The sequence below is a fragment of the Bemisia tabaci genome, chromosome 4, assembly GCF_918797505.1.
Source record: "Bemisia tabaci chromosome 4, PGI_BMITA_v3".
Taxonomy (NCBI): Eukaryota; Metazoa; Arthropoda; class Insecta; order Hemiptera; family Aleyrodidae; genus Bemisia; species Bemisia tabaci.
The window spans coordinates 28145642-28170391 of NC_092796.1; the positions used below are offsets into that span (position 1 = coordinate 28145642).

Below are 24750 nucleotides of genomic sequence, written 5' to 3' on the forward strand. Positions count from 1 at the left end.
TGTATAATGAGGGGCTTGGAGGACAAGGCGCATGGCTGGTGCAACTTTTGAAAAAAATGAGATATCAATGATTTCAAGTAAAAGTAGTCTTCATACATATTCTATGCAAAATTCGGAGATACACCTTTGGGAGAGGGAATGTTACATCTGGATGGACCCTAGTAAAAATTGGCGATAGGAGCTGCGTTTCAAAATACCATAGGGGTTCTTATACGGCCGGGCTACACGAAGCGATAAAAAATTATACAGCCGGGCTATAGTTCTTATCGCCGGGCTTTACACTTTATCGCCTGGCTAATGCTTTTTCGCCATCGGCTATAAAAGGCTATAAGAAATTGTGTATAAATTCTTGTGCTTTGTAAATCCTTAAGTTTGTACGGAATCACCCTAATATTTACAAAACGCACATTATATTTTCCTTTACTATATATTTTTTTTTCATCAATTAAAATGAGAATAATCCATACAGAGTGTGCAAACATTTCAAAGTCATGAGTTGAAAAACGCTGACTCCGCGAGATTAAATATTAGAACCTAACACAAAAAGGAGCGGCGGCGCACTGGCGCCTACAAACCTAACAGGAATACTTCACGCATTGCGCAATGCGTGAAGTATCCCTGTTAGGTTTGTAGGCGCCAATGCGCGTTCAGCGCTGGCTGCCCGCCCGCCGCGCGGCGCCGCAGCGTACCACGGCGCTTGAAGCAACTATTTCACACCGGAGGTATTGCACAGTATCATACGAAATTGCAGGCGCTCCTACATATTAGGAATGGCAGGCATCCTTCAAAAGAACGGAGCTTTTCTCTCAAAATAAATCAAGATACTACGGCCCAAAAAGAGAGCGGTAGTCCAAAAACTCACTAAGTCCTAGCATCCGTAATTAGTAACGTTTAGCATACACTATATCGCCAGGCTGTTGCTTAATCGCCATCGGCTATAAAAGGCTATAAGAAATTGCGTTGCCGGCTATATAGAAGCTATTGGACATCTTACATCCGGCTGTAGGTCCATGGTATTTTGGAACACAGATTCTACTACCAATTTTTACCAGGGGAAAAATACTAAAGATATAAACCTGACTCAGGAAATGAAACACCTGATTCAAGTTCAAACCTTTTCGATCAACCCGTACACCGTGATCTAAAATTTGAACTTTCATCTGAGGAAAGAAATCATTTCTAGATATTTAGTGTATTTTCCAACAAGTATCTAACTCTTTCTGATCGCGCTGTGCTTGGTTTTAAGAGAGGATTACCTAGAAGTCGTTTAAAAATTCTAAAACGTTCGCTAAAACCCATGTCAACAACCATTAGCTCTCAACTGACCTAAATATGATTTGTCTTTGCGAAATTTAAAAGAAAATTACAATTAATCGGAGAGTTTTTTTCGATGTATTTTAGAATTTTTCATCAGTATTCAATTTCCCTCCTTTACCTATTCAACAATCCGCGTTACAAGAATTCACCGAAGGAAACGGTCAACGGTGCACCAACGACGTAACCCACATTCTATAATTTTTCCCAGAATTATTTGAGTTACTTTTTCGAAGCCACTCAATAAATGTGGCAGCCCTGCGGCAAGTTGGCTAACGTCAAAACTCAACAGCAGGCGGACAAGCGCACCCGCACACACATAAAGTTTCAGCTTCCGTGGAGCGTATGAGAGTCACCAAAATTTACAAGTAAATGGCAAAATTAGTTTTCCCTCTTGCAGCTCAATCAACTCACAAACGCTCAGAGCTTTTGTTCGAATGTTCCCCGTCTGATACAAAGAAAGCTTGAAATTTAAGCCGAGAAGTCCCAGCGCAGAGGCTGACAGGAGATGTAAGAATCTTGCTCAATTTAAGTTTTGCAACACCCATATTTTCATCCTGACTGAATGGGTCATTAGACAAGGTATGAATTAAAGCACCACGCTACGTGTTCCCTCATCAAAATTTGACGTAGGAAACGTAACACGCAACGAGAAGTTGGTGTATCTACCCTCGAGTGAGATCTAATAACATGTATATTCAACGCTCATCCAAATGAGTGCAAATTCCAAAAACGCGGGGCTTGTAAGACAGTAAGAGCAGGTTTTGAAAAAATAGAGATATTAATGATTTCAAGTAAAATTAGTCTTAATGCGTATTCTGTAAAGAATGCGTTCCAAAATTCTAATTTTTTAAGCATCAAAAAGTCTCTTTGAACTTTCTTTCCGCCATACCCTGGTAAAAATTGGCAGTAGAATCTGTGTTCCAAAATACCATAGACCTACAGCCGGCTGTAAGATTTCCAATAGCTTCTATAGCCGGCAACACAATTTCTTGTAGCCTTTTATAGCCGATGGCGATTAAGCAACAGCCTGGCGATAAAGTGTATGCTAAACGTCACTAATTACGGATGCTAGGACTTAGTGAGTTATTGGACTTCCGCTCTCTTTTTGGGCCGCAGTATCTTGATTTAATTTGTGAGGAAAGCTCCGTACTTTTGAAGGATGCCTGCCATTCCTAAAATGTTGGAGCGCCTTCAATTTCGTATGATACTGTGCAATACCTCTGGTGTGAAATAGTTGCTTCAAGCGCCGCGGCGGGCAGGCAGCCAGCGCTGAACGCGCATTGGCGCCTACAAACCTAACAGGGATACTTCACGCGTTGCGCAATGCGTGGAGTATCCCTGTTAGGTTTTAGGCGCCAGTGCGCCGCCGCGCCGCTCCGCTCTGTGTTAGGTTCTAATGTTTAATCTCGCGGATTCAGCGTTTTTCAACTCATGACTTTGAAATGTTTGCACACTCTGTATGGATTATTCTCATTTTAATTGATGAAAAAAATATGTAGTAAAGGAAAATATAATGTGCGTTTTGAAAATATTAAGGTGATTCCGTACAAACTTAAGGATTTACAAAGCACAAGAATTTCTACACAATTTCTTATAGCCTTTTATAGCCGATGGCAAAAAAGCAACAGCCAGGCGATAAAGTGTAAAGCCCGGCGATAGAAACTATAGCCCGGCTGTGTAATTTTTTATCGCTTCGTGTAGCCCGGCTGTATGATTTTTTCCACTTTCTGCAGCCAGCTATATGATTTTCTATCGCCCTCTTCGGTCGGCTATAAAAACTCCTATGGTATTTTGAAACGCAGCTCCTATCGCCAATTTTTACCAGGGTAAGGATCCATGTAATTTTCAAACTTCGAACAATAAGTTTTTCTCGAAATAGCAAAAACTGCGCTTATGCACCTTGCCGTCCAAGTCTCTCAAATGACGTTATTTATGTTTTTGCCTTTCGACTTACGATAATTATGAATATTCATTCTTATTTCCTTCAGAAGTTTATTTCCGATTCTTCATAGTTGTTAATGATTTTTCACGCCACTGGTATCTTGTCTTGTCGTATTAAAACCGACAGAGCCCTAATTTCAGCCAAATCTTAGGGAGGACCAGTGGCGCGTGCTATGCTTTGGAATGTATTGATTGATCTGCCTTTAAACCTATGGAAAAGGATCGATGAACAGGGTGCTCGCAATGAACAACTTGAAAATTAATTCTTTACCATATCTTCAATCTCCACCATATCATATTCACGCTCCGCCATTGAGAAGGGGGAGGGAGACAAAAGTTTCATCGGAGGAGGCAAATTTTAGGGGGGGGGGGCAGAACTTCAAAAATCTTCTTTAAATTCCTAAAATAGAGCAAAAATGCTCTGTTAACAGATCAACTTCAAAAATCAGGAGGAGGGACAGTGGAAGAGGCAACGCCCTCTTCGAATAATGTCGCAAAACTATCCGCATTTCAGTGATTTCTCGACATTGTAAAATAATCCCAGTCCTGTAACTGCACTCGGTTAAATTACTAAACAAATACACAGCAAATGCTAAAGGGCTTCTAGAATGGGGACATTTAGTCTGCTTTTATTGTCTCCTTGTGAGAGGGAGGCAATCGATTAAGGAATGATAAGAATAATTAGCACAGGTTTACGCCCCAAAGTAGTGCATGCGAGGAAGCGGGGAGGAAGAAGCAATTTTGGGTCAAGCACTCTAATTGCTCTGGGTCTACTGCTCCGTTTATTTTACAGCTTATGGCTCAACTCTGGCCACCTAATTCGTCCACCAGGAGTCATTTTAACTGCGCTTTCAAATGTCCCTTTATGATAAACCTCTGAAAGCATAGCGAGCCTTACTCATCTACGTTGCTTCCGTAAAGACACAAATATGGATTCACCACGGTAAATCTCTTGTCAAAAAATTTCAGCTACTGGATAGGAATATATTACCACTAATATTTATGATTCGGACCTTGGGTGCGATTTTTAATTCGACCATCAGAGTATTCTCTAAAAATTTCACGAGGTCAATTTGCCTAAATTACTCACTGAATTTATGGAACTCAAAATGTTGGGAAAGTAAAATTATAATTATGACCTCATGTTTTAAAAAATGTCGGAGGAAGCACAATTTCTTTGAAGGAGGGGCAAAAATTCCAAAAATCCTCAAAATTCCCTAAAATTTATTGGAGAATATTTAATTTAAAATAATAAAGAAATTTAATAAATTTCCCCCGGAGAAATATCTTATTAAAAATTTAAAGGGGAGCAATTGCCCCCGTTTCTCTCCATGAATGACACCACCGTGTTTACACATTTCCCTAAGTTTCCAAGGTTTAAGTACAATTTTTTTTTTCAACTTTTACCGCGACATTGACGACATTAATTGATGACATCAAAAGCATTGGACGAAACTTGATCCAACACTACTTTTAGACTTTGCTCCAAAGTCTCAGATGTCATTAGTACATTGAAGAAAAAACCATGAATCCAAAAACACTTCCCTGCCCAATTTACAATCTCCCTACCAAATCCCAAATCCCTAATCCCAAATCCCCCAATCCCAATCTCTCCTTCTTTTGTTCTTCTCTCCCTACCCGGGACAAAAACATTTCGCATTTTGCAATAAGAAACTACTATTTCTAACTCATCCATAAAATCATCCATCTGCATAAAGAAACTAATGGCTCATAGGCTGTTTCTACAATGAGCCAGAAATATTAGTTCCTTATTGTAGATATAGTCCAAGAGTGCGTAATCGACTATCGATTATTCCTGCTTGAAGCTATGACGTAGAATCGATTACTAGGGTATACCCTGATACGCGATCCTTTTCTATAGGTTTGAATGGCGTACGAAACAGTGGCGTGGCGTGCTTTTCGATCCGTCGATATTTCCCCATTTGAAGCTGTGGTAAATAATCGATTATTAAGGTGTTCGCTGCGAACACCCTGTTTATCGATACTTTTCCATAGGTTTAAATGGCAGATCAATCGATATATCTCAAAGCACGCCACGCCACTGGCGCGAATCGATTCATCGAAAAGCATACAACGCCAGTGATTCGCGCGGGGCGAAAGCGAAACTGCGCGTCTCAAAGGACGATTCGCCGTTCGCTGCTCTGTGGCAGATCTCGCTCAAGGAGCTTGAGTTCATGAGTGGAGCTTTAAGTCGCAACAAATTCACCCTTGAACCAGCTTCGGTGAGCGGCAAGGCGCACAGCAGAAAAAATGAGAGTCATTGCGGCGTCAAATCAGGAACTCATCAACCACCTCGATACTTCAAATGTGTCTCATACTCGTACTAGCGTACAACATCAAAGATACATTCCAAAAGCATGCTTTAAGACTCATGAACTTGCATCTGCACAATGTGACTGTACTCATGCATAGTATTCTTCTTCTTCTCTTTCTTCTTATTATTTTTCTTCTTATTAATTTTCTTCTTCTTCTTCTTCTTCTTCTTCTTCGTTTTTTTTCTCTTATTCTTCCTCTGTTTCTTCTTCTTCTTCTTCGTCTTTTTCTCTTCTCCTTCCTCTGTTCTTCTTCTTCTTCTTCTTCTTCTTCTTCTTCCTCGTATTTTTTCTTCTCCTTCCTCTGTTTCTTCTTCTTCGTCTTTTTTTTCCTTCTTCGTCTTTTTTTCTTCTTCTTCCTCTGTTTCTTCTTCTTCTTCTCCTCCTTCCTCCTCCCCTTCTTCTCCTCTTCTTCTTTTTCTTCTTCCTCTGTCAGAGGTCCCTCAAACCTTTCTTGGGGTGATTCTATATGATCTACGAACGAAATCCGCCGCCACACTGCGCAGCCTCAGGGTTTGTGTCTTTACGAAGCAATAATTATCGTGATGTGCAAGATAGTACAAGAAAGTAGTCCATAACACGTAGCAGCATTAATACTGAGTAGAATGACATCAAATTTGCCAAGATTCATTGTAAATTTATACCTGAAACTACGATAACGGACGTGGCCCATTGACTCTGACAATTATATCATACCGTTATCTTTCTTTTACACATTGAATTCATGGGCCACGTCCATTATCGTAGTGTCAGAAATAAATTTACAATGAACTTACACACATTTAATGTCATTCTCCTCCTAAGTACCACACGTCATAGATCAGTTTCTTGCATTAATTTGTACCTATTGATAATTATTGCTTCTCAAAGACACAAACCGCGTAGCAGCGCAGCGTAATGTCGACTCTCGTCCATTTTAGCGAAACAACATAGTGTTGTGCGTGAATTTTGACGAGAGGCACACTTTTGATGCCTAATGTTGGAAACCCCAGAAAGACACCCTTCTAGGACAAGCCTTGAAGAAGCCCCTGCGTGAATTTGAGTGATAACTATTCAAACACGGCGGTCTGGAAATTGCATACTCATCATTTTGATGGCAGTTTTCCGATGCGTTTTAGGAAACATTCATGTTTAGGTTAGGCCCATCAATGAATACATGAGAGAGTCGAGGATTTTGCCGTGTCACCACTAGGCTTCGAGGAAAATTTTGTTTGATGAAGGAACATTTGGATGTATTTCTGCCAAACGGAATTGTGTGCATTAAGAAATGAGCCCTGAGACCCATGGAAATATACGCATAACAAGGCTCACGTCATTATGCACATTGTTCCGTTTGGCAGAAATATGTCCATTTGGCAACGTGCGAAGTCTCATACGGGGTTTTTCTCGAGCACGGGAAACGATCGTATTCGATACTTACATCAAACAGGTGAGATTGTATCGATATCGATTGGTTCAAAACATAAACATAGCCTCAAAAGTCAATTTAGAAATCGGAGGGAACGGGTCTTTTGTAACACATGTTTTATTTTTTTGAGTACCAAATGCTAGTGCAAAGTGAAAGTGTTAGAAATTTTCTCATTTTCAGCTTTTCCAACTTAAATCCTAATAGTTTGGTTTGAGGTTATGTTCTATTGTTTTGAACCAAACGATACATCGAACCACTATCGAATACGGTCTATTGCGAGCACATAGCGTGGCGTAGCGAAACGCCTGCGCCGCGCCACGCTCACTGCATTGACATTGAAATCATGATTCGCAGCTGGCATTAAAACTTTTTGTTTCTATATTTCTCCGCAGTCTCCAACGCGAATATATGTAGGCATTTCATTTTCCAATACGGCTAATCTCAAGGAAAATACCGGGCAGCAAAGGTCAGGCGAGTCTTTTTTGGCCGCAGCCGTGAATTGCCTTGTTGAGCGGGTAAATCACCGATCTTGCATCAAGCGCAGATCGGTCTCATTCACATTGGCAATGCTCGCAGCTACTTGGGATTCAATTTTTAATTCTTCCAGCTTCATTTTCATATCCGATTCGAGATGTACCTTTTTTTGGAGGAGGATTGAGGACACGGAGAGGGTAGGAAGGAAGCTTGAACTGTCGTGCTAAGTAAGAACCCCGCATGAACCTGTAGACTTTGCCACATTTACTTAAAAAACAACCGAGTTTACCGGGAAAATTGGTAAAGTTTTTCTTCAATTTTTTCAAAAAATTGTGTTCGCAATTTTGTCTAGAGTGTCTGAAAACTAGAAGGAAAAAATACGCATAGTCTTTCTCAAAAATACATGTTTTATCCGGGGCGATTTGGCAACTCTCGAATGTTCATACGGCATTCTTCCTGAGCACGGCAGTGAACGCATGTCCTCCGGAGTTGGACTTACCCAAGTAGCATTTTTCAATGGAAAAATCGCCATATTCTGAAGTAAGTTGCAATTTTTCAGGATAAAATCGCAGGGATCATCTTCATCTGAGCGATTCTTGATCTCGTCGCAATTTCATCTCTATAAAATTGCGTTCTATAAAATCGAAATTGTTTTCAATTTATAATGATTTTTTTGTTTGATAATAATTAGATCGCCATCGATAAAATCGCGATTTTATTGCAAAATGTAAAGTGCTGTCTCGACACCGTTTCAGTCAATTTTTATCAGGAGCATTTTTTTCTCTCTCCCTCTTTTTACCCCTTTCCTTCTTTTCCCTCTTTTAGGCCCGAAGGGGGGGGGGGGTATGTTCGCCACTGTCCTTTTTAGACTTTTTCAAAACATGCGTAAATTCACAACGTTTTGAAAGGAGGAGGATTTTTTCGTGGTGTCCAAGTGTGCCTTTAGGTTCACTTTTGGTCCGTGCCCGGCCTGTCCCGATGCGCCGAGCTGAAACCGCAGCAAAGACAGCCCAACTTCGTTTTTGAAGATGATAGATTAAAGCCTGCCAAATTTGGTTCGCCCCGAATTTACTTGACACGAGAGGCCTGGTGCTCACGATTTGCGAGCTGCAAAACCGTCTTTCACTTTCTCTTTATCTCTCTGCTCGTGCTTTGTTGCTTTATCTCTTGCGTGAGTAGAGTGTAGTCTTTCCAAGCTCCAATGGCAATTGTTGTCCATGGAATGCAGCCACAGGCGTTACACACAGGACAGTAAAATTTTTAGCATGCGTTAATAAGAGATCTGCTCTGAGAAAGTAGTATGAACTGGACTGCATTTTGCAACAAGGAACGTACTGCAACTTTTGGCTCATATATTGAGGTATTTCTGTTAAACAGAACTGTACGCTAACTTTTTACCGCGGAACAGGCGGCACATTTTTGGTCATTTATTTATTGAAATTGAGAAGTGGAGCAATAAATCATTAGAAAGCGTTATGATACGTAACCCTTTGAAGATTAATGCGACTGATTATCATTTCTACTAAAAATATGACCGAAAAATGTGTTGTCTGTTACGGCGCGGCGACAAAACTATTCCAGTTATCGTGAAACCACCCTCAGATTGAAATGAAAAAAAAAAAAAATTCCACGGACAGTAAAAAATCGTAGAAAAACTGAAAATTCCGCACTTCGGATGATCAACCGTGAACATAGGCGTAGCTAGGGGGGTCCTGGGGGGGGCCTGCCCCCCCAGAAATCTCGTGCCCCCCCCCAGAAAAACGGGATCCTCCATTCCTCACCCACCCCCCGCTCTCTCCACCACGAGAGGTGGTCCCATGCCCCCTCCCCCCCCCAGAAAAATTTCCTAACTACGCCCCTGACCGTGAAAATTAAATATCAGGTCTAATCCTCGTGGGGTCTGCGGCTCTGCGCCTTCAAACCTACCCACTTATCACCGTTCGCGATTTTGCAGACTTCCTGTCAACCTTCATTATTTTCTTTAAAAACTAGTCGACGAATTTTCTCGAAAACATCCTTGATTTTTCTTCTCTTTTATTACAATACTCTGTATAAATTTCAAGCTATAAAGTTGGCTTACTGCTCGGCGAAAAAATAAAATAGGAGCGAAAATGTTGAAACGCCGCAATGGAGATGCGAGGTATTGCACTTTGGCCTTGGGTATTTTTTTGCAGGATGGGTATGTGATTCATGATTAAAGCCTCTTGAACCATGATCTCGATTTTCCAACATATAGGTCGAAAGTTCGATAAAATAGGAAAAACCTTGAAACGAGTTGGATGATGTCAGAGCATATTTGATAAAGGAACCGTTTCAATAATGATAAATGATCGGTGTATCAATTTCATTGGCAAGGCAGTGACAGCCAAATCATGGGATGATAATTGTACCTAATAAAATCAAAAAGACTCAAATCCATTCTAACATGAGCCCTGGCATCCATAAGAGTACATTAATAGCAAGGCTCATGTCACCATGGATATAGTTCCTTTTGATTTAAATGCGTCCGATTATCACTTATACAGAATCGTCGCGTGCGTCGCGCGCGTGGCGGTGAGATTGTTGACTCGTTGACGAATATTTATCAATTATCGATGTATGATTATCGATATACAGCAATACTCACACAGGTATCCATCGGTCAAAAACAGTGGCGGGGGTGCTTTGCTATACAGCGATTGATCTGCCATTTAAACCTTTGAAAAAAGGTCGAAAAAACAGTGTGTTCGCATCGAACATCCAAATAATCGATTATTTACTTCAGCTTCAAATGGGGAAATATTAATAATCGATTATTCACGCCTCCAAGATCATTCTATCATGATTCGGCAATCGCCTCGCTAGAGGCAAGAGGAGCTCAGTGCCTGCATTAATACCCAAACGCAAAACGGACATCCGTTTAGCGAGAATTTTTGCTGCAACAATTCTGCAACAATGCAACAATGTTGCATGCAGTGCAGGCATTTGCATTCATTTCGATTCGCGTTTGTCCATCGATATCAACTCAAGCGCCTTTTTTTATTCTCTTTGTAAAAAAAAAAACCCAAATTAATCGTATATATTTCTGAATGTGTTCCTCCAACCGCGGGAGGAAGGAAGAAATTTTGCCGGAAACTAAAAATTGGACGTATGTGAATAAAACAATAAAGAAAACTATATCCATTTTGACATGTGCTCTGATATCCAAAAGAAAACAGTGCGGTCGGCGTCAAACTCATATCAGCGCCTGCAAGACCGGAGGAATACTTCATACATTGCACCAAACAGTGCGGTCGGCATCGAACGCGTGCTAGCGCCTACAAGACTGCATGAATACTTCTCGCATTGCACCGAACGCACTGCGAATGTTATTCGTTGCGATAACTGAAGATGACTCCACACTCGACCGCACTCCTTTTCTTGGCTTGCGCGACAGTAAAATCGCCGTAAAACTAGGGCCACGCGTCATTTCTCTCGACGGCCCCTGCCCGGTTTTTACCCCAGTTAAAGGGTAGATATGTATCTCATTTGCAACGATTCAGACACTTCGACAATTTTTAAACGATGCAGCAATTCTGAAACTTGAATTGCATAAAATTAATTTTGGTTTAGTGAAAAGAAAATAGGACGAATGAAAATATCGCGTCGAAATTCTTTGTGATTTCATTTTAAATTATTCTGGAAATTTCTCGGAAACTTCTAAAAAAACTGTGTGCAGCTTTTATCTTTGAAAAAAGGGAACTCTTCAAAAAAACTGTGTGTAGCTTTTTAAAACGGTGTTAAAAAATAAGACATAAAAATTGGTGCATAACGTTGTAATCAAAGATAAGTACGCTTTCTTTTGCGTGCATCCGTCGGCTTTTGAATCCACTCATCTATGAAATAACTTGAACATGGTTGTTCCACGATTTTTTACGTGTCGTTTTTTTTCAGTGTTTGGCGATCGCGTAGCGGCCAAAGGCCCCTAGTGTGTGTATAACGTCTCTGATATGTAGTACTATAGTGTCAATAAAAAAATTTGTCTAGCTATGCCAATAAATTCGTTCTTCAAAAATTAATTCTTACTTTTCCAAAGAAAAACGTGTATCCTTAAAGGTTTGAGAGAAATTTGAAAAAGAACGCTCACCAGTTCATCGAGTCAAGTTTTATCCTGGATAAGTTAGAATGGCTTTCGTCAGAACCTGTCTTTGTTTCGGCATGAAACCATTTTCCCAGACTGACATCAAGAGCGGCCTTCAACAAACTTCCTAAAAAGTCTGTTCTGTAACTTCGGTGGCCGACTGAGGACTTTCAGGAGTTCGCCTTTTGCCGCCTTCCTTTCCCTCCAAATCCTCGTGCGTTGTCACGGAAGGTTTACCTCTCGCTTTTCCCTCTTCCTCCCCCCCTCTTCCCCCTTCCTCCCCCTCTTCCCCATCCCTTCCTCCCCCTCACTGTTTCCTTCCCTTCTTTCCCCTCCTAGGGCACACTGTTGTATTAAAAAGAGGGCAATACGTGGAAAAATGGAGTCCATTTTGCAAATTAGGAACTACATTTTTTAATCCATTTGCAAAAGCACTTATCTACATGGGAAAACTAATGGTGATTAAGTCGTTTCTAAAGTGAGATGGATATTATAGTTCCTCACTGCAAAATGCGGTCTAAAAGAAGTTTTGCGGAAATGGATCTATACTACCGTCTGAACGCATTTGCTTCGGCACTTGTGTCTTTTTGAGGATGACCGATGTTTATTAGGCCTTAAAAATCCGTTTTTCTGCACGTCACTTCGCGAAAAGATGCATCCATGCCTAAGCAACACCAAACCACCAAAATTTTTCGAAGCCCTCTCAAGACAACCGATCCACTTTTCGATTTTAAGGGTTACATTATCGTCTCAGATTGGTGGAATTTTGGGCTCGATTTGGAAAATATAGGTGTCACCGCTCTCTTCGGTAGGACGGGAGAACGAGAGGAGTCGCGTGGCGTGCTTTGCAATATATCGATTGATCTACCATTTAAACCTGTGGAAAAAGATCGATAAACAGATCGTTGTGAATAACACCTTCATGATCGATTCTTTACCGTAGCCTCCAGTGGGGGAATATCGACGATGGATCATTGACGCTTCGTCACTGCACGAGGTGACGAAAGGGATTCACGTCCCGCTTTTCTCACGTCATGACGATCCCCTCACTTTTGCGCGCCACTCGGGGCGTCGGAGCGCCGCACAGTGCAGCATCCTTATGGACAATGCGGACAAAAATCGGTAAAAGACACTTTTAAATTTAAATAATGAAGATAGTGGCACCGACATAGGAAAACCCTTTGGTACTATGAAAGTAAAACACTCGAGGAACAGGAAAATGTTACACCTCAAGATTTGTTGCGTATTTTTCGAGAAAAGTTCATTTAAAGTTGGCAACCTCGAATCAACCTTATGTCAACAATTTAAAACCAACGAGAAACACCCAAACTTTAACTTCAACTATCTTTGATAGTCGCAAAAAGTCTTAAAATCTTTTTGGAAGTTGGATATCTGAGGATTAAGAAAATGTCAACCACCCAGAGCATTTTGCGTTCCAAGCGATGAATCTTCATTTGAAGTTGACGTCTTTTTCCCGTGTAGGTATTTCTTATGGACCAGTGATTCTCGACCCGTTTCCCGCCCACTTTCTACCCAAATTTGAAGTAATTTCGAGCGAAAATTTTGAAAATGGACCATCATTGTGAGTCAGAAATATCTTTAAGATGACTAACTCAAAAAAAAAATATTCAGTTGTCGAGTTGTTAATTTTTGATTTTTATCCTTAGAGGGCCGCACTGTGCGTCAGGGCGACAGGGCGGCGTCATCTCGTATTCACTCTCGCTGATGGAATCGAGTCCTTTCGGTGGCGATGCGCATGATTCGCTTGAATATTGCATTCACATTCACACTTTGACCTTTACGATCATGTTCCATTGCCACCGGGGCGGGGCGGGAGCGGGGGTCCGCGAAGGGGGCTGTCGGCAACTTACCTTCTTTCCTCGTCCCTTTGATTCTTTAATGAGCCCTTCATACCTTCTGTTCTCCTTTTTACCCCTTCCTACCTTCGTATTCATTTCGGGAAATATCAACGACTTCGTCTAAGGATCATAGTATTTAGCTCAAGTTTCATTGTACCCGCTGCATCCCAAGTAGCACAGATTGCAATAAGTAGCAATTACATTGTAAAAATATTGCAATTCCACTGAGTATTGTGTATGTTGCCAAGTTCCTATATGAAGGGGCTCCATTTATTAAAACTTATTGCAATAAAATTGAAATAAGTTTTAATTTTTCATTGCGTTGCGTATATAGCCTATCTTTCTGACACAGAGCTAATTTTGTTGTTTGTTTAAAATCGGGCGGTTACCATCATATTGAAATCAAATTACAGTTTAATTTCAAGATTTTCGTTGCACTGTGCTACTTGGGATGAAGTCTGTAATGAGCCCTAAAGTCTCAAGTAGCGTTTTTCAACGGAAAAATCGCGATATTTTGAAATTAAACTGCGATTTTTTTCCCGATTTATTGGCGATAAAATCGCTAGAATCATCAACATCTGAACGATTACCCTTAATCTTGTCGCAGTTATATATAATCGAGTTCGATCAGTTTTATCTCAATTTTTAAGATATTGAATCGTAAGGTGAATCGTGAAGCGAATAATAAGAATGCAATGGTGGTGCGCATTTTCCGACCTGAGTCGTCGATATACTGATTAAGGCTACGGCTGCGACCTGGAATTGGACTATTTCTGCCAAACGGAACTGTGTGCATCATGACATGAACCCTAAAATGCATGTATTTTTATGGGTCTCAGGGCTCATGTCTTAATGCACATAGTTCCGTTTGGCAGAAATACGTCCAATTGAGCTTGGCTATCGTCGTGAAAAGAGTACGTCTTTTGTCATGGCTCTATGGTTGAAATGAAATTCCCAACACCTCGAGGAAGTGACCAAATGCAAGGAATCTAATCAGAGCTGCCGTTTCCGATTTTGCAATAAGCTGCATGATTAGCGCTCCGATCAATTATCGATTTTCCCCCATTCGAAGCTATGGTAAAGAATCGATTATAGAGGTGTTCGTTGCAAACACCCTGTTTATCGATCCTTTTTAATAGGTCTAATTGGCAGATTAATCGATATATCGCAAAGCAGGCTACGCGAGTGGAGTAAACCGAGGCGAGACACCTCCTCTCACTGCGTCATGGTGCATGTGCATGCTCAATTCCTATATCCACTAAACTGTCAGGTCCGAATTTCTGTCACGGTTAAGGGTGGATTGAAACGAAAGATACCTACGAAAAATTTGAAATCTCATTGAAATATTTGTGAATGTTTTCCTTCAAATTTTGTAGAGAATTACATTATTCACAGTATCTACACATTTCGAAAAAAATATTCACACATCTCTTCAAAACATAAATATTTTATGGGAAGAAAGTCGGCAATATTAGGATGATCATGTGTCGTTTTGTCTCAGCACGGCTGTTTGGGTATCGCATCATTCAAAACAACAGCTTCTGGTGACTTGCACCGAGAAAACTAACAAAAACGCAAGCAACTAAAGAGAGAATTATAAAAAGAATATCCCGGCTCATCCACGAGGGTATTAAAAGTAGGACAAGGCATCCGGATTCGGTCTTTTACTCTACGCGGCGCCCAGAGGATCGAATCAATAGGAGACGTCGGACAAAATTTGGAAACCTTAAACGCCTATAACTCCGTTTATAAAAACTTTTGAGGTTCTGAATGTGGTCCCATTAGTTTCCTCGTGAAATTTTCTGTTGATAGCACCCCTTGAATTTTAAACTGTAACGATATAAACATCAACATTTGCAGTTTTAGTCTAAAATTTCATGTCCGACCTCTCTAATTGACTCGATCCACAATGCGGCGAAGGTACTGCAACGATGATGACAGGTAACGCCTTCATGCAACTATTCGTGCTCTAAGGATGTCCGTGTTGCATATGTAAAAAATTGAAGGCATTTTGGATTATGCATGAAGGCGTTACTTGACACAAGTAATTGAAATGAAAGCATATTGGCGACATTTACACTCCGATAGCATCTTTAAGATTTTTAGCTTCTCTGCAAGAACCTTATATGGCTTCTTCGCATCGATTTACAGTAAGAGGGTTGCATGACCGTTGAGGAGGGTAGGAGGAAACGAGGGCGAGGGTGTTATTAGGTACTTACTGAAGCTGTCAATAAGTCACCAGTCCTGATTATATTTGAAAAATGTCACTTTGCTATTCAGACTATCCCTCATCACTTTTCAAATAAATTATTTGATTTTCCTCCTCGACCCTGCACCCTGCACCCGATTAGGAGGGTGAAATGGGGTGGTCTAGCTGCTACTCATGAGACGCAATAGCTGCTTAACAGTATTGTCAAGTCCCCCAAACTCTCAGAAATTTTAATGTTGAGATGAAGTCTTCGTCTGTTTACCTACGTGCCGTCAAATGTTGAGCAAGTGAGAACTTTAAGCGGATAGTTTTGGGTGTGCGCGTGTACTATGTAGGATACCTAATCGAGGTGCTTGGAGGACAAGGTACATGAGTGCAGTGTTTGTTTTTTTCGAAAAGTGCGTGTTAGAAGTTTCGAAATTATATGGATCCTTATGGCGGAAAGAAAGTTCAAACTAACTTTGTGATCCTTCAAAATTGGAGTTTGGAATCGAAATTTTCATAGAATGCATTAAAGCTAGTTGCATTTGAAATCATCAATATTTCAATTTTTTCAAAAAGTACACTCAAGCGCCTTGTGCTCCAACCCCCTCAATTTTTCTTAATAGTGATGAGGATCACACGACCATGGCCATGATCTAGAGATAATGTGGATTCACTAATAAAGCTGGCGAGCCATGTATTGAGCGAGAGATCGAAATACATGGAGAAAAATAATTTTGACGTATTGGTATTTTGTGGCTATGATTATATAAGGTTATGCAAAAGTCATGCATCACTGGCCATAACTTTAGTGTGATATTGATTTGCGGATTAATACGAATTCCTCATATCGAGAGGGAAACTTTTTTAGGTACTTTTCAGTTTTTGATTCCCTCGCGGGTAGGGGGGGGGGGGCACTCAAAAATTTCAAATGGCCACCCTCCTCATGGCCAGTGGTGCGTGTCTTTTGAATAACTCAGTATGTTGAACCAGTCGATATCGGAACAATCTCACCTATTCGATCATCATAAGGGTCGTTCCGCCTGACTCGAGCGCAATTCATTTGGATGAAGTTTCAAGGACACCTCCCGAGTCATTTAGCGGGGGCATCAACCTCGAGGTGTTTGGGCTCCCGGGACGGCAACCCCGGGTCCAGGGACGAAAGGGCATTGGGAACGGAGTCGGAGAACGGACAGGGTATCTTTCATCATCCGGAGACGGATGGGAATCGGGCCAGTGGCGTGGCGTGAATTGCGATTTATCGATTGTTGTGCCATTTAAACCTATGGTAAAGAATCGATTATAAAGGTGTTCGCTGCGAACACCCTGTTTATCGATCCTTTCCCATAGGTTTAAATGGCAGAACAATCGATATATCGCATAGCACGCCACGCCACTGAACCGGGGTTGGGGATGGGTGAACGGCAAACGGGGCGAGCCGGAGCCAGTGTCGGAAACCGGGGGAAAGAAGCAGCGGCTAAATTGAATCAAGTGGCATGAGTCCGTAGCGAGCTTGCAAGAAAGTCGTATCCACTTTCCCCCGAAGCGCAAGCGGTCGGGGAACATGCAGATTTCCGCGCTCTCGTGGCAAGCCTGCGTTACGAGCCGGGCCCGTGCCGGGCGGGAGCAACAGCTGATATTGATTTATCATTAATATCGTTTTTTATTGCTCATCTCCGGCCCGGATTCCCTTTCATTCGATTTATTACGCGGATTCCCGCCACGGCGTTGTCGACCTCACGCGTCGCGTGTTGCGTTCTCCCAATATGCAGGGGGCACTTGCAATCCCTGGTAAAATTAAGCCATACAAATTACCTATAGCCCGGCCATAGGAAAAATCCTATGGTAAATTGAAACATGGCCTTTTGGCGATAGGAATTTTCTATAGCCGGCGATTGAGAATTCCTATGGCTGGCTGTAGGAATTCTCAATCGCCGGCTATAGAAAATTTAGGGGTTCGCAGCTAGGGGATGGTGGAAAAGGGTTAATTGTGGAAATAAATTTTGAAACCATGAAAAATAATAATAATGAAACTACTGGGACGTAATTTACCCGATTTTGAAGATTAGACATTTTTACCTACCTTAGGGATTGAACCCGGGACCTGCCTAACACAAACCGAAGACCCTAACCATTAAGCTACACCAGATGCTGCCTTCATGTGACGCAAAACCGATATTTAACGTCGATTTGAACGGGAAACTAGGATATTTTCAATCTGCCTGGATTTGTCCGTGTATTTATTTTACTTTTTACTTTACTATATTTTTTAAATTTATTTTATCGTTTTACTTGATTTATTTCCTTGCTGACTCTATTTTTTTCTTCACTCTATTTTATTTTTTCAAGTACTTCATTTTTTTTCTTAAATTATTTACTTCTTATTCCCTTATTTTGTTTTATTTTTTACTGTAATTTATTTTAATACTTCATCATGTTTACTTTTTAAATTCATTCTATTCTTTAACCTCATTTAGTTTCTTCCCTTATACTTTATTTTTTCTTCACCTCATTTTTTTACTTCATCTCCTTGCTCCCTCTAATTTTTTACTTCAATTTAGTCTTTGACTTCATTTTATCATATATTTAATTTACTTTATTTGATTTCTCTTCTGTTGTCTCTGTAATTCTATTATTTCTGCTACTCTATTATTTCCACTATTCTATTCTATTATTTTACTTATTTAAACTTTAAATTTTTCATTTTCATCATTGGATTGGTAGGCCTAAAGGGAAGAAGAGACAGTATAGAGCGCTAGTGCGAGAGAGAGATAGCCTAGGTGCGCGTGACTTAGGGCCCAACTGAAGCTCCGGTGCTGAGTGCTTTGCGCACTCATGCGACACATCTCAGCACCTATGCGCTGAATCTCACTCCCCTGTTCATTCTCAATCCGGATTTTCCGTTGGACGGAATCAACGATTTTTAACAGTGTATATGGCCGATTCAAATAAAAAAAAAATCAAAATCAAATCAAATTTTGGAAAAGTAAGAATTATTGAGAAAAAATTGAAGAAAAATATTTTTAGAAAAGAAACCAGGATAGATTCACTGGCGCTTATGATGATTTTCGAAAAAAATTACTTTTTTAATTGCCCCTCGTGCACACGCGTATTTCCAATCGCCGGATACTGAACATTCTGTTGCCGGCTACAGATGGCTGTTTTGGCAGCGGATGGTTATTGCCGTTATCCACAAGTGGCCAGCTATTGAATGTCCTATCGCTGACTATTCACGGCTAACGCCGGCTGCAGAACGTTCTATCGCGGCCATTCGTGGCTATCGCTGGCTGTAGAACTTTCTATCGCCGGCTGTAGAACTTTCTCTCGCCAGCCATACGTGGCTATAGCCGGCGATTGAACGTTCTATCGCTGGCCATTCGTGGCTATAACCGGCGATTGAACGTTCTATCGCCGGCCATTCGTGGCTATAGCCGGCGGTTGAACGTTCCATCGCCGGCCATTCGTGGCTATAGCCGGCGATTGAGCCTTCTATCGCCGGCCATTCGTGGCGATAGAGCTTTTTATCGCCGGCCATAAGGGCGATAAGAAAATCCTATCGCCAGCTATAAAAGCTATAGAAAATCCAACAGACGGCCATAAGATTTCTCTATCGCCTTTATGGCTTATTTTTACCAGGGATAACTTGAAGATGGGCAGTTCTTGGTTGTAGTGTCTCAAAATTTTAACTGCCAATTTATATTTTAGAGGGGAAGCTAGTTGTTGACCTGACGCGTCGCATGTTGCGTTTGCTTTGCCCAATATGCAGGGGGCACTTGCAATAACTTGAAGATGCGTCTTGACCGTCAAGAAGGTGCTGATAATCGAGGCGTTGGGAGCAGGAAGGGCAGTTCTTGGTTGTAGTGTCTCAAAATTTTCACTGCCAATTTATATTTTGGAGGGGAAACTAGTTGTCGACCTGACGTGTCGCATGTTGCGTTTTCCCAATATGCAGGGGGCACCTGCAATGACTTGACGATGCGTCTTAACCGTCGAGAAGGTGTAATCGAGGCGTTGGGTGCAGAGAGGCCAGTTCTTGGTTGTAATGTCTCAAAATCTTCACTGCCAGTTTATAATTTAGAGGGGAAACTAGTGGGTGGATTTTCTGCAATTTTTTGTTTCCAGAATTAGAAAATCTGGAGGAAAATCCGGCGGAGGTTTCAACGAATTCCATATCGACGCAGTGGCGTGGCGTGAATGATCGATTATTGATATTTCCCCATTTGAAGCTATGGTAAAGAATCGATTGTTAAGGTGTTCGTTGCAAACACTTGATGTATCGATTCTTTTCCATAGGTTTAAATGGCAGATTAATCGATAAATCGCAAAGCACGCCACGCCATTTCTGGGTCATTTTAGAAAAAGCATGTGCCTAAGTGTTCCCACCCAGATTAGTGCTTTTATGGATTAACCTAAAATTGTAAATCTTAATTGCAAAATTTAGTCAATTTATACTAGAAATCTTCTGTATTGTCTCTTACACATGTACTATACTTTGTGACTATTTTATTGTACTAATATTGGTTTTTTTTTATTTTTTTTATTTTTCTCTTAGGACTAAATCCCTCACAGTCTGTAAACGGCAAAGGTCTTCTCGTACCATCCTCTGAAAATTTCGAAGTTGATCTCCGTTTTCTGTGGTGAGTGGTTTCCTCAAATTTTAAACATTATTCATGCAGCTCATTTGCTTCTAGGGTTAAGGTTTACGAAGTCGAATTTTAAGTTAAGATGTTATAAATCTGTTGTTTTGAAGAGCCAAAGTCAAAAAGTTTTTCTAAAAATGTACGGATAATTTGTTGACTATTTTTATTGTCGTAATATTGGTTTTTTTTTTTGTTTTTTTTTTATTTTTCTCTTTGGACTAAATCCCTCACAGTCTGTAAACGGCAAAGGTCCTCTGTACCATCCTCTCGAAATTCGAAGTTGATCTCGTTTTCTGTGGTGAGTGGTCTCCTCAAATCCCGACAAAACTGCCGTGCTAGGCAAGAACGCCGTAAATCCATCCAAGATTTTCCCTCGTTTTTTGAAACTTTACACTTTATAAAATAAAAACTGTTTTACCCATGCACCTCACATTTTCAGGTCAAGTTCTCGATAATTTTTGCGAGAGAATTCTGTAAAAACATTGTCCCAAGGTACACAAGTTTTTCTGCTATGATACGTTGTTTCCAAAAAGTGTCAAATGACGTTTACGGCGCTTTTGCGTTGCAAGGCAGAATATTGCCGTGATAGCAAAGAGTGCAATAAGTGCATGCTGGGATGAACCTTGAGACACAAAAAAGTATGTGCTAACTATGACTCATACAGAAATGCACTTACTGCTCTCTTCGCTATCTCGGCAGCATGTTGACCAACTTTTTTATTCCACGCACGAGGAACTGCTTTTTTGAATTGGCATTATAGAGTAGGTAAAAAAACGAAAGATATGCCGTGTGCAATAAAATAATTATCCGTTATTTTTACATGTCAGACTTTATTTATCGAATTTTATCAAGAACCATCCACGCTCACTCCATTAATCTAAACTAAAACGTGATACGCTTGTCCCAGTGACACTAATTGCTGTCGTTTGGGTCCGGTGCAAAATTTCCCACGAATGAATAGAGATAATCCGTCTGTCTGATGAGCCTTCGATCGTTTTACATCGTTTGAAGTGGCCGTGGTCTAACTATCGGCAAAAGAAAAGGCTTCCGTAATGAGCTGTAAGCTTCGTAATAAACTGATATGGAAAAATCAAATGGGTTTAATTGCCCGTCGCGTCATCTAATGAGAAGGAAGGGGGCTACACTGGCCGTGCTAAGGAAAAACGCCGTACGAGCATTCAGGCGTTGCCAAATTTCCTTTGATAAAACACGGATTTCCTCGTAAACTTATGAATATTTTCCTTCCAACTCTTTAGATAATTTTGTTCACGATTTCATGTAAAGTTCCTAAAAATGTCAAGGAAAAATATTCATAAGATTCCTCAAAAATAAACATTTCATCGGAAGAAATGTGGCAACTCTCGAATGTACATACGGCGTTCTTCCTTAGCACGGCACTACAGGCGAAGAGGAAAAATTATAAACAAAAATGTAGTATTGGTGGGCTGCCAACTTTCCAAGTAACGGGCCTATATTAGATTTGGGACAGTTGAGTTGTAGCGATGACTTTATAAATAACTTGATTTTTGCTAAAAACTTGTACTTAACATGAACATTTAAACCTACGTTTTCATAGTATGCGCTGAAGGCTTGTATTTTTTTTTTTTTTTTTTTTTTTCGCGTCTTGAGCTTAAAGGGCAATGCTCGTGACTTTGAAACGTCACCCTGCCCCAAAACTTTTATTTCTGCATTTACACTCAGCATAATATATGTATGTGTGGGGCACGTAAGCTTTCGAAGGATTCTAGTCCTCAATTGACTTTCTTGCGTTTTCTGAGGTTATTATTCGTTCGTGTGCAGTTTCATAGGCAGCAACACTTTCCGCACTTGACTCTGGGGTAAGCAGAGAGTAATTGATAAGTTTCTCGAGTAATCATCAGCGGCTGCCTCTAGGCATTTATTAAATTTTTGAAAGAATTGTCATTTGCAGTTCAAATTACAAGTGTGGCAAGATGTGCAACGGATTAAAGGCTCTATGCAATTGGGAATCTCAGCGGTGACTCGTGCGCCCCCCCCCCCCCCATTTTTCATCTTAATCTCTTGCTTATTGATTGACAGTTACGAGGAAAACCACTGACCTCAATGGCGTTGTTCTAAAATCACTCCCTACAACCTCCCCCTCCCCACTCCCACCTATATTTGTAAGTATCATATTCCAACATTCCTCGAATTTCAAAATCCTCCGACACCGATAAGGGGCGCAATAAATCATGTAACAAGTATTTGACAGTAAACTTAATGTAGATAGACGCTTTACCAATATTATGTGAGTGTTTGTATTTTAAGTATTATTTTCAATGGAAAATTGGTGATGGAAAGAGTCATACAAAGCTTCGCAAACTTCTTCACGAATACAAAATTCCGAATGAGTTTGTGTACATGCGTTCATTTTCTTAAGTCGAAAGTACTTGTAGCGAATTGAATACTTTCGACCCCAACGTTGCAATAGCTGCAAGGTGCCCTTAAAGAAAAAAAAAGGAAATGCGAGTTCTAAATGAAAAGTAGAGTTATAGGGAAATTTAAACAACGAAAATTCAAATATTTAATTGATCATTAAAAGCGAAGGTATGGATGTTGAGTGCTTAGGTACTTAACTAGTTAATGTGTAAGGGAGGTATTGAATTATTAATTGAAACAAAGATCCATGCATGAAGTACATTTACAGATAAATGCATTATGTGGTAATAATGTCAAAAAACAAATTTTTCAAGATGATATAAATTTTGGATTGAAAACTTCATTTAGTCGTTCTTAATACCTACATGATTTGGAAAAAAGAGCAATACAATTTTGGTGACAAACATGAAAAAAACGTATTATCAACAAATTTGACGCAATTTTGGATAAAATGAAGGCAGTCGTGAGAAATTGGGACGAAGTTATAAATTGTCTGCGGCGTGGAGGAGACGCAAAAATAGAGTCAAGGTTAAAATTGCCAGAATGTGCGTAAAATCATTATTTTTCTACCAATTTGAACGAAACGATCCATTATGATCACTAATTTATGCTTTCCAAAACGTATCACTTTTTCCGATTTTCCGTGCGAAACAACTTATGAATGGAGTGACAGATTTACGTTCCGAAAAAATATTCCATCAGCAAATCCGCAGGTAATTCATGGAAATATATATTCGCAGCCGGGTCAAACGGCCACTCGTGTCAATTTCACTGTGTGTGATTGTGATGTATCTCCTGACGTCATTTTCAAAATTTATACTAAATTATCGGAAACCAGCTGCCAACCGCTCGAGCAAACCTTTCTCTTATTTTTATTAAGAGACAAGAGATCATCTTTTAAACGAGAGACTAGCCCTACTTGCTGCAACCTTCATTTGGACCGCGGTAAACAGAAAGGAAGCAAGCCACATCAGCTATTGCCAAATTTAACAGGGGAATTTGACTCTTTACGAGAGTACGTTTGTGCGGATTTCTTTGAAAATTTTGAGGAATTTGCTTTGTATTGTGGAGAAAATTCATAGAAATTTGCACAAAAATCCCCACAATCGCTTTCATGTAAAAAATTAAATTGCCCAATTAAATTTGGCAATAGCTTATGTGGCTTGGTTCCTTTCTGTTTACACCATTTGGTGTAAAATAGAAAGTCTGGTGAGAGAGCTTTTATTCGATTTAATTTGGAGGCTAAGTGACCATAAAATGAAAAATTGCTAGATTTCTGGTGAAAACAAATTATGTACTTTCTTTGCTTATCATTTACGTATCAATCCCTTTTTAACAGCGTCTCTGCTCGAGTATCGATGGTTAAAGTGAGAAACCACGTTTCTCCATTGTGGTGTTTCAAAATGTCTGCTCCTATTTTATTTTTTCAAAAAATAAAAGTTGACTATACTGCCGTGCTAAGGAAGAACGCCGTAGGAACATTCGACAGTTACCAAATTTCCTTCGATAAAATGTGTATTGTTTAGGAAAGTTATGAATATTTTTCTTTTATATTTTCAGAATCTTCAGGTAAAATTGCGAACTAAATCATCTGAGAAATTGGCAGAAAAATGTTCCAAAGTTTTCCTAGAAATTAGTGATTTGCGAGAGGAAATTTGATAACGCCTGAAGGCTCATACGGCGTTTTTTATACATATATGACTTGAAATTTCTACGGAATATTCTGCTGAAAAAGAGGAAAAATCGAGGAAGTTCTTACGAAATAAAGTTGACTAGTTTGCCAATGAAAAAATTAATAATGACAATCTTCAAAAGGAATTCCACAACGTGCAAACTAATGATACGTGGTTTTGCACTTTGGACATAGATGTATGATTCACGATCTGCGCACCTACACAGGCCTATCGATTGAATTTTTATTTAAATACCAACAGAAATCAACGTTCCTGCGTAATAATTTCTAAAGATGCCAATGCAAAAGTTTAAAAAAATTCCATTTTTGTATTAGAAGTATCTAATCGAGGAAATTTTGGAAGCATTGTTATTTTAAACAACGTTTAACGAGAGCTCACGCTATGAACTTTTCACTTT

General features: G+C 40.2%; 1 protein-coding gene across 1 annotated transcript in view; it reads left to right on the forward strand.

Annotated features, from left to right (window-relative positions):
- Nucleotides 1–24750, forward strand: part of tws (protein phosphatase 2 regulatory subunit tws) — a 75674-nt gene that overhangs the window by 9326 nt on the left and 41598 nt on the right. The window contains exon 2 of the mRNA XM_019050581.2: nucleotides 20175–20259. The gene's annotated coding sequence lies outside the window, so the exon portion shown is untranslated. The remainder of the gene's footprint in view (nucleotides 1–20174; nucleotides 20260–24750) is intronic.